The sequence below is a fragment of the Syngnathus scovelli genome, unplaced genomic scaffold (assembly GCF_024217435.2).
Source record: "Syngnathus scovelli strain Florida unplaced genomic scaffold, RoL_Ssco_1.2 HiC_scaffold_61, whole genome shotgun sequence".
Lineage (NCBI taxonomy): Eukaryota > Metazoa > Chordata > Actinopteri > Syngnathiformes > Syngnathidae > Syngnathus > Syngnathus scovelli.
The window spans coordinates 20,001-30,000 of NW_026061643.1; the positions used below are offsets into that span (position 1 = coordinate 20,001).

At 56.3% G+C, this 10,000-nt stretch overlaps 3 non-coding genes across 3 annotated transcripts; all 3 read left to right on the forward strand.

The window, feature by feature from the left end:
* Positions 1-2,183: 2,183 nt before the first annotated feature.
* On the forward strand, positions 2,184-2,302 carry LOC125971621 (5S ribosomal RNA). Its single transcript, XR_007482468.1, has one exon. It is a non-coding gene; the product is annotated as a 5S ribosomal RNA (ribosomal RNA).
* Positions 2,303-2,937: 635 nt separating this feature from the next.
* Positions 2,938-3,056, forward strand: LOC125971637 (5S ribosomal RNA). The gene has a single exon (XR_007482483.1). It is a non-coding gene; the product is annotated as a 5S ribosomal RNA (ribosomal RNA).
* Positions 3,057-6,498: 3,442 nt separating this feature from the next.
* Positions 6,499-6,617, forward strand: LOC125971616 (5S ribosomal RNA). The gene has a single exon (XR_007482463.1). It is a non-coding gene; the product is annotated as a 5S ribosomal RNA (ribosomal RNA).
* Positions 6,618-10,000: the final 3,383 nt, after the last annotated feature.

The window sequence follows — 10,000 nt, forward strand, 5'->3', positions numbered from 1 at the left end:
GAAGTCGAATGAGGCGCCGCGACCACCTCCGCGGTGCTTATAAACAGCCGATCCGCTCGGCGGGGGCTATTTTCGGCCACTTGGCTCGTGCGCACGGCCTCCCGGATGTGCCGGGCGGGTGCGCGAGCTCGCCGGCCGCTGGAAGTCGAATGAGGCGCCGCAACCACCCCCGCGGTGCTTATAAACAGCCGATCCGCTCGGCGGGGGCTATTTTCGGCCACTTGGCTCGTGCGCACGGCCTCCCGGATGTGCCAGGCGGGTGCGCGGGCTCGCCGGCCGCTGGAAGTCGAATGAGGCGCCGCGACCACCTCCGCGGTGCTTATAAACAGCCGATCCGCTCGGCGGGGGCTATTTTCGGCCACTTGGCTCGTGCGCACGGCCTCCCGGATGTGCCGGGCGGGTGCGCGAGCTCGCCGGCCGCTTGAAGTCGAATGAGGCGCCGCGACCACCTCCGCGGTGCTTATAAACAGCCGATCCGCTCGGCGCGGGCTATTTTCGGCCACTTGGCTCGTGCGCACGGCCTCCCGGATGTGCCGGGCGGGTGCGCGAGCTCGCTGGCCGCTGGAAGTCGAATGAGGCGCCGCGACCACCTCCGCGGTGCTTATAAACAGCCGATCCGCTCGGCGGGGGCTATTTTCGGCCACTTGGCTCGTGCGCACGGCCTCCCGGATGTGCCGGGCGGGTGCGCGAGCTCGCCGGCCGCTTGAAGTCGAATGAGGCGCCGCGACCACCTCCGCGGTGCTTATAAACAGCCGATCCGCTCGGCGGGGGCTATTTTCGGCCACTTGGCTCGTGCGCACGGCCTCCCGGATGTGCCGGGCGGGTGCGCGAGCTCGCCGGCCGCTTGAAGTCGAATGAGGCGCCGCGACCACCTCCGCGGTGCTTATAAACAGCCGATCCGCTCGGCGGGGGCTATTTTCGTCCACTTGGCTCGTGCGCACGGCCTCCCGGATGTGCCGGGCGGGTGCGCGGGCTCGCCGGCCGCTGGAAGTCGAATGAGGCGCCGCGACCACCTCCGCGGTGCTTATAAACAGCCGATCCGCTCGGCGGGGCTATTTTCGGCCACTTGGCTCGTGCGCACGGCCTCCCGGATGTGCCGGGCGTGTGCGCGAGCTCGCCGGCCGCTGGAAGTCGAATGAGGCGCCGCGACCACCTCCGCGGTGCTTATAAACAGCCGATCCGCTCGGCGGGGGCTATTTTCGGCCACTTGGCTCGTGCGCACGGCCTCCCGGATGTGCCGGGCGGGTGCGCGAGCTCGCCGGCCGCTGGAAGTCGAATGAGGCGCCGCGACCACCTCCGCGGTGCTTATAAACAGCCGATCCGCTCGGCGGGGGCTATTTTCGGCCACTTGGCTCGTGCGCACGGCCTCCCGGATGTGCCGGGCGGGTGCGCGAGCTCGCCGGCCGCTGGAAGTCGAATGAGGCGCCGCGACCACCTCCGCGGTGCTTATAAACAGCCGATCCGCTCGGCGGGGGCTATTTTCGGCCACTTGGCTCGTGCGCACGGCCTCCCGGATGTGCCGGGCGGGTGCGCGAGCTCGCCGGCCGCTGGAAGTCCAATGAGGCGCCGCGATCTCCTCCGCGGTGCTTATAAAGTGCCGATCCGCTCGGCTTGGAGCTATTTCCGGCCTCCCGTTGGTGCCGGGCGGCGTGCGCGAGCTCGCCGGCCGCGATCTCCTCCGCGGTGCTTATAAACAGCAGCATGCGCACGGCCTCCCAGAATTTGAACACATTTCGTCAATAAATTTCGCATATTGAATTTTGAAGTTTAATATAATGCAACAATTGAGCTCGACTTATACAAAGGATATATCATAAAATCGTAAATTTCCGTCGAATTTTAGGGGGTCGACTTATACACCGAGTCGACCTGTACACCGGCAAATACGGTAAATACGATTAAATAAAATGATACGACTGGCATAAAAACAAATATAAACCACATAAAAATAAAAGTCACCATTACGTTGAATTATTGGGAGCACCGAGCTTGTTTCTCAGAAACGAGCCGGTCCCATCCAGGCGTAATCGGAGACAATGAAACCCGAAGTGGTTAAGGTTTGTCTTTTAATGCAGGATGCTTGGTCTCCATGTGCCGAAGCAGTTTTGAAGGCTTCATTGGCTCGCTCGCTAGTTTCAGGGGCGATTGTGTCTATAAAATGCAAAATGTTGGGTCACCTCACGGCTTACGGCCATACTACCCTGAGAACGCCCGATCTCGTCCGATCTCGGAAGCTAAGCAGGGTCGGGCCTGGTTAGTACTTGGATGGGAGACCGCCTGGGAATACCAGGTGCTGTAAGCTTTTTCTTTTTCTTATGTGCACTTCAATCGTTTAAGAAGCTATTTTTTACAACACCCATCACGAATGGCATCCGGAAACAGCAAGCCTAATTTAAACTCCGACATTGAAACTATAACACGAGTTTGAAAGCTATATTATGTGGTGACATCCACAGCATTGTAGTTAAATTTTTTACCGCTAGAGAGCAGACTATGTACAGTGAGCATGGCTCCCTGTGAACTCAAAGCAGCAGGCTTGACTTGTAAAAGAACCCAACACAACACTTCCATGAAGTGTTTTTAAACTTTTCAAGGCATTTATTTTGATTCAGCAAAATGCAGGTCGCAACGGCAAATTCGTGCTACCGCATAAAAAGCTGTCAATAACTTTTCATGATAGCCATGTTTCCAGAAAACACCAAAAGCCTTGGAAGAAAGACTGTTTCGGCCCTGGTTGTAAAAAAAAACAAAAAAAAAAACAAAAGTGAAGGGTGACCGTCCGGGAATACCAGGTGCTGAAAGCCTTTTTTTTTTTTTTTTTTTCCCACGTCAATTGTGAAAGGAAACTTTTACCACAGCCATCAAGTCCCGCCGCTGCTTGGCATGGTTTCAGGGGCGATTGTGTCTATAAAATGAAAAATTCTGAGCGGTCTCACGGCTTACGGCCATACTACCCTGAGAGCGCCCGATCTCGTCCGATCTCGGAGGCTAAGCAGGGTCGGGCCTGGTTAGTACTTGGATGGGAGACCGCCTGGGAATACCAGTTACCGTAAGCTTTTTTTTTTTTTTTTTTTTCTTATGTGCACTTCAATCGTTTAAGCCAAGAACTTTTTACAGCACCCATCAAGAATGGCATTCGGAAACTGCAAGCCTAGTTTGAACTCCGACACTGAAACTACAACACGAGTTTAAAACCTACATTGTGTGGCGACAGCCATAGCATTGCAGTTCACGTTTTTACCGCTAGAGGACAGACTATGTACAGTGAATAAAGAGCATGGCTCCCTGTGAACTCAAAGCAGCAGTCTTTACTTGTAAAAGATCCCAGCACAACACATTGTGCTTCCATGTAGTGTTTTTACCTTTTTCATGACATTTATTTTGATACAGCCGAATGCAGGTTTTGTGCACTTCACTTTTCCGTCGGGCATTCGCGTAGAACCCTATTCCAGTTACGGCCAGATTCTTTTAGACTAGTGGTCCCCAAACTTTCTTGCGCCACGGACCGGCTACGCGTCAGAAATATTTTTGCGGACCTGCCTTTATATATATAAATAAACAATAAATCTATATAAATAAATACTACATTTATAATAAATATATATAAATAGGATTAAATAAAATGATACGACTGGCATAAAAACAAATATAAACCACATAAAAATAAAAGTCAAAGTCAAAGTCAAAGTCAAAGTCAGCTTTATTGTCAATTTCTCCACATGCCAAAGACACACAAAGAAACCGAAATTTCGTTCCCCCCTATCCCACGGTGACAAGACATGGCTCACAACAGACAACAAGTAAACAAGTATAACAAAAGCGTGCTGAATAAATAATGAATAAATAACACAACAACAACAATAATAAACAACAATAAATAAATAGGAGGAGCAGAGAAAAAAAGGAGCAAGTGCGCGTACAGCAGACATTCCCGAAAGTAGCGTAACAGTGCCGCACGCTACGCAGAAGGGGGTAGCGAGTTCAGGGCCCTAACAGCCTGGAGAAAGAAGCTGTTTGCGAGTCTGGTGGTGCGGGAGCGCAGGCTCCTGTACCTCTTCCCAGAGGGCAGAAGGTCAAACAAAGAGTGAGCCGGGTGACTCACATCTCTGGCAATCGAGGTTGCCTTGCGGGCGACATGGGAGGTGTAAATGTCCTTCAGGGAGGGTAGCGAAGCACCAATAATCTTACCAGCCGTATTCACAATGCGCTGCAGGGCCTTCAAGTTCTGTTCAGTGCAGTTACCACCCCAGACAGCGATGCAACTGGTGAGGACGCTCTCAATGGTGCCACGGTAAAATGTAGACAGGACTGCCTGAGGAGCACATGCACGCCTGAGCTTCCGCAGGAAGTACAAGCGGCGCTGAGCTTTCTTTGCCAGTGACGAGGTGTTATCGGACCAGGAGAGGTCCTCACTGATGTGCACCCCCAGGAACTTGGTGCAGCTCACCCTCTCCACCACAGCACCGTCGATGGTCAGCGGCAGGTGTGTTGTGTGACCCTTCCGGAAGTCAACAATCATTTCCTTGGTCTTATCGACGTTCAGCAGGAGGTTGTTGTCCCTGCACCACGTGGTCAGAAGGTCAACTTCCGACCTGTACCGAGTCTCGTCGCCCTTCGTGATGAGACCCACCAGAGTCGTGTCGTCAGCAAACTTCACTATGCGGTTGTCGCTGTAGGTCGCAGTGCAGTCATGCGTCAGCAGGGTGAAGAGCAATGGACTGAGCACGCAGCCCTGGGGGGCTCCCGTGCTCAGCGTGATGCTGGCGGAGATTTTGTCGCCAACACGCACCACCTGAGGCCTCTGACAGAGGAAGTCCAGTATCCAGTTGCAGAGGGAAGTACTGAGGCCCAGCTCGTCGAGTTTGCAGATGAGTCGCTGCGGCACAATGGTGTTGAAGGCAGAGCTGAAGTCCACAAACAGCAACCTCACATATGAGTCCTTTCTCTCCAGGTGGGTGAGGGCCGAGTGGAGGGCAGAGCAGATGGCGTCCTCAGAGGACCGCTTGGCACGGTACGCAAACTGGAAAGGGTCAATGGTGGGGGGGAGAACGGACTTGATGTGCTCCATGACCAGCCGCTCAAAGCACTTCATGATGATGGGCGTCAGTGCCACAGGGCGGTAGTCATTGAAGCAGGACGGTGCAGGTTTCTTTGGCACAGGAACGATGGTGGCAGCCTTGAAACACGAGGGGACGATGGCCTGCTGCAGGGAAACGTTAAAGATGTCCGTGAAGACACCCGACAGCTCCCCAGCACAGTCCTTCAGCGCTCGACCCGGGATGTTGTCAGGGCCCGCCGCCTTACGGGTGTCAATAGCGGCAAGCGCCCTCCTCACACCGTCGGCAGAGAGGCGCAGGGGCTGCTCGTGCAGGGGGGGAGTGGACTTCAGTGGGCAAGTGCTGTTCTGGGCGTCGAAGCGAGCAAAGAAGCGGTTCAGATCGTTCAGCAGACGGACGTCGCCCTCACAGCTCCTCGGCTCGGGCTTGTAGTCCGTGATGGTCTGAATGCCCCGCCAAAGGCTACGTGCGTCCTTGCTGTCCTTGAAGTGGGTGGAGACCTTGCACGAGAACGCCTTCTTTGCTTCTTTGATGCCTCGGGACAGGTCGGCCCTCGCTGTCCTCAAGCCAGCCTCATCCCCCGCTCTGAAAGCCTTGTCCCTGGCCCTCAACAGTCTGAGGACAGCCCCCGTCAGCCACGGCTTCCAGTTCGCGCGAGTGACGACGGATTTCGAGCAAGTCACATCATCGATGCACTTTGTGATGTAAGAGGTAACAGAGTCAGTATACTCCTCTATGTCCGTCCAATCGTTGTAGGTGGCTGCCTGCTTAAATAAGTCCCAGTCAGTGGTGTCGAAGCAGTCACGAAGTGCATCGGAGGCACCCTCAGGCCACACTCGAACCTGCCTCCGAACCGGCCTGGATGCCTTTACCAATTGTCTGTATGCGGGCAAAAGCAAAACGGTGAGATGGTCAGAAAGCCCCAGATGGGGGAGGGGGGTGGCTTTGAAAGCTCCCTTTTGCGCCGAGTAGACTAGGTCCAGGAAGCTGTCTCCACGTGTCGGAAAGGGAACATGCTGGTGAAGCCTCGGGAAAACAGACTTCAGGTTGGCATGATTGAAGTCTCCAGCGAAGATGGTGAAACCGTCAGGGTGCGCTGTTTGCTGTTCACTGACAGCCTGGTACAGTTCACCAAGCGCCGCGATCTTGTCTCCTTCGATGTTGGAAGGCGGGATGTATACCGCGACTAGCAGAATCGCGGTAAATTCCCTCGTCACCATTACGTTGAATTATTGGGAGCACCGAGCTTGTTTCTCAGAAACGAGCCGGTCCCATCCAGGCGTAATCGGAGACAATGAAACCCAAAGTGGTTAAGGTTTGTCTTTTAATGCAGGATGCTTGGTCTCCATGTGCCGAAGCAGTTTTGAAGGCTTCATTGGCTTGCTCGCTAGTTTCAGGGGCGATTGTGTCTATAAAATGCAAAATGTTGGGTCACCTCACGGCTTACGGCCATACTACCCTGAGAACGCCTGATCTCGTCTGATCTCGGAAGCTAAGCAGGGTCGGGCCTGGTTAGTACTTGGATGGGAGACTACCTGGGAATACCAGGTGCTGTAAGCTTTTTCTTTTTCTTATGTGCACTTCAAGCTCTTTTTTTTTTTTTTTCTTATGTGCACTTCAATCGTTTAAGCCAAGAACTTTTTACAGCACCCATCACGAATGGCATTCGGAAACTGCAAGCCTAGTTTGAACTCCGACACTGAAACTACAACACGAATTAAAAACCTCTATGTACAGTGAATAAAGAGCATGGCTCCCTGTGAACTCAAAGCAGCAGTCTTTACTTGTAAAAGAACCCAGCACAACACATTGCGCTTCCATGTAGTGTTTTTACCTTTTTCATGACATTTATTTTGATACAGCCAAATGCAGGTTTTGTGCACTTCACTTTTCCGTTGGGTATTCGCGTAGAACCCTATTCCAGTTACGGCCAGATTCTTTTAGACTAGTGGTCCCCAACCTTTCTTGCGCCACGGACCGGCTACGCGTCAGAAATATTTTTGCGGACCTGCCTTTATATATATAAATAAACAATAAATCTATATAAATAAATACTACATTTATAATAAGTATATATACCGTATTTGCCGGTGTATTGGTCGACCTTTTTCGATCCAAAATCGACCGAAAAAAATCGACCTCGACTTATACACCGAGTCATAAAATTTAACTTCGTATTCATCGCTTCAAATGTGATGGTAACCAAGGCCGTTTCTCATGCATCTCATTGTGCGTTGCACTTAGAAAATTTGAACCGGGCGGCGTGCGCGAGTGCGCGGCCCGCTGGAAGTTGAATGAGGCGCCGCGACCACCTCCGCGGTGCTTATAAACAGCCGATCCGCTCGGCGGGGGCTATTTTCGGCCACTTGGCTCGTGCGCACGGCCTCCCGGATGTGCCGGGCGGGTGCGCGAGCTCGCCGGCCGCTGGAAGTCGAATGAGGCGCCGCGACCACCTCCGCGGTGCTTACAAACAGCCGATCCGCTCGGCGGGGGCTATTTTCGTCCACTTGGCTCGTGCGCACGGCCTCCCGGATATTCCGGGCGGGTGCGCGAGCTCGCCGGCCGCTGGAAGTCGAATGAGGCGCCGCGACCACCTCCGCGGTGCTTATAAACAGCCGATCCGATCGGCGGGGGCTATTTTCGGCCACTTGGCTCGTGCGCACGGCCTCCCGGATGTGCCGGGCGGGTGCGCGAGCTCGCCGGCCGCTGGAAGTCGAATGAGGCGCCGCGACCACCTCCGCGGTGCTTACAAACAGCCGATCCGCTCGGCGGGGGCTATTTTCGTCCACTTGGCTCGTGCGCACGGCCTCCCGGATGTGCCGGGCGGGTGCGCGAGCTCGCCGGCCGCTGGAAGTCGAATGAGGCGCCGCGACCACCTCCGCGGTGCTTATAAAACGCCGATCCGCTCGGCGGGGGCTATTTTCGGCCACTTGGCTCGTGCGCACGGCCTCCCGGATGTGCCGGGCGGGTGCGCGAGCTCGCCGGCCCCTGGAAGTCGAATGAGGCGCCGCGACCACCTCCGCGGTGCTTATAAACAGCCGATCCGCTCGGCGGGGGCTATTTTCGGCCACTTGGCTCGTGCGCACGGCCTCCCGGATGTGCCGGGCGGGTGCGCGAGCTCGCCGGCCGCTGGAAGTCGAATGAGGCGCCGCGACCACCTCCGCGGTGCTTATAAACAGCCGATCCGCTCGGCGGGGGCTATTTTCGGCCACTTGGCTCGTGCGCACGGCCTCCCGGATGTGCCGGGCGGGTGCGCGAGCTCGCCGGCCGCTGGAAGTCGAATGAGGCGCCGCGACCACCTCCGCGGTGCTTACAAACAGCCGATCCGCTCGGCGGGGGCTATTTTCGGCCACTTGGCTCGTGCGCACGGCCTCCCGGATGTGCCGGGCGGGTGCGCGAGCTCGCCGGCCGCTGGAAGTCGAATGAGGCGCCGCGACCACCTCCGCGGTGCTTATAAACAGCCGATCCGCTCGGCGGGGGCTATTTTCGGCCACTTGGCTCGTGCGCACGGCCTCCCGGATGTGCCGGGCGGGTGCGCGAGCTCGCCGGCCGCTGGAAGTCGAATGAGGCGCCGCGACCACCTCCGCGGTGCTTATAAACAGCCGATCCGCTCGGCGGGGGCTATTTTCGGCCACTTGGCTCGTGCGCACGGCCTCCCGGATGTGCCGGGCGGGTGCGCGAGCTCGCCGGCCGCTGGAAGTCGAATGAGGCGCCGCGACCACCTCCGCGGTGCTTACAAACAGCCGATCCGCTCGGCGGGGGCTATTTTCGTCCACTTGGCTCGTGCGCACGGCCTCCCGGATGTGCCGGGCGGGTGCGCGGGCTCGCCGGCCGCTGGAAGTCGAATGAGGCGCAGCGACCACCTCCGCGGTGCTTATAAACAGCCGATCCGCTCGGCGGGGCTACTTTCGGCCACTTGGCTCGTGCGCACGGCCTCCCGGATGTGCCGGGCGGGTGCGCGAGCTCGCCGGCCGCTGGAAGTCGAATGAGGCGCCGCGACCACCTCCGCGGTGCTTATAAACAGCCGATCCGCTCGGCGGGGGCTATTTTCGGCCACTTGGCTCGTGCGCACGGCCTCCCGGATGTGCCGGGCGGGTGCGCGAGCTCGCCGGCCGCTGGAAGTCGAATGAGGCGCCGCGACCACCTCCGCGGTGCTTATAAACAGCCGATCCGCTCGGCGGGGGCTATTTTCGGCCACTTGGCTCGTGCGCACGGCCTCCCGGATGTGCCGGGCGGGTGCGCGAGCTCGCCGGCCGCTGGAAGTCGAATGAGGCGCCGCGACCACCTCCGCGGTGCTTATAAACAGCCGATCCGCTCGGCGGGGGCTATTTTCGGCCACTTGGCTCGTGCGCACGGCCTCCCGGATGTGCCGGGCGGGTGCGCGAGCTCGCCGGCCGCTGGAAGTCCAATGAGGCGCCGCGATCTCCTCCGCGGTGCTTATAAAGTGCCGATCCGCTCGGCTTGGAGCTATTTCCGGCCTCCCGTTGGTGCCGGGCGGCGTGCGCGAGCTCGCCGGCCGCGATCTCCTCCGCGGTGCTTATAAACAGCAGCATGCGCACGGCCTCCCAGAATTTGAACACATTTCGTCAATAAATTTCGCATATTGAATTTTGAAGTTTAATATAATGCAACAATTGAGCTCGACTTATACAAAGGATATATCATAAAATCGTAAATTTCCGTCGAATTTTAGGGGGTCGACTTATACACCGAGTCGACCTGTACACCGGCAAATACGGTAAATACGATTAAATAAAATGATACGACTGGCATAAAAACAAATATAAACCACATAAAAATAAAAGTCACCATTACGTTGAATTATTGGGAGCACCGAGCTTGTTTCTCAGAAACGAGCCGGTCCCATCCAGGCGTAATCGGAGACAATGAAACCCGAAGTGGTTAAGGTTTGTCTTTTAATGCAGGATGCTTGGTCTCCATGT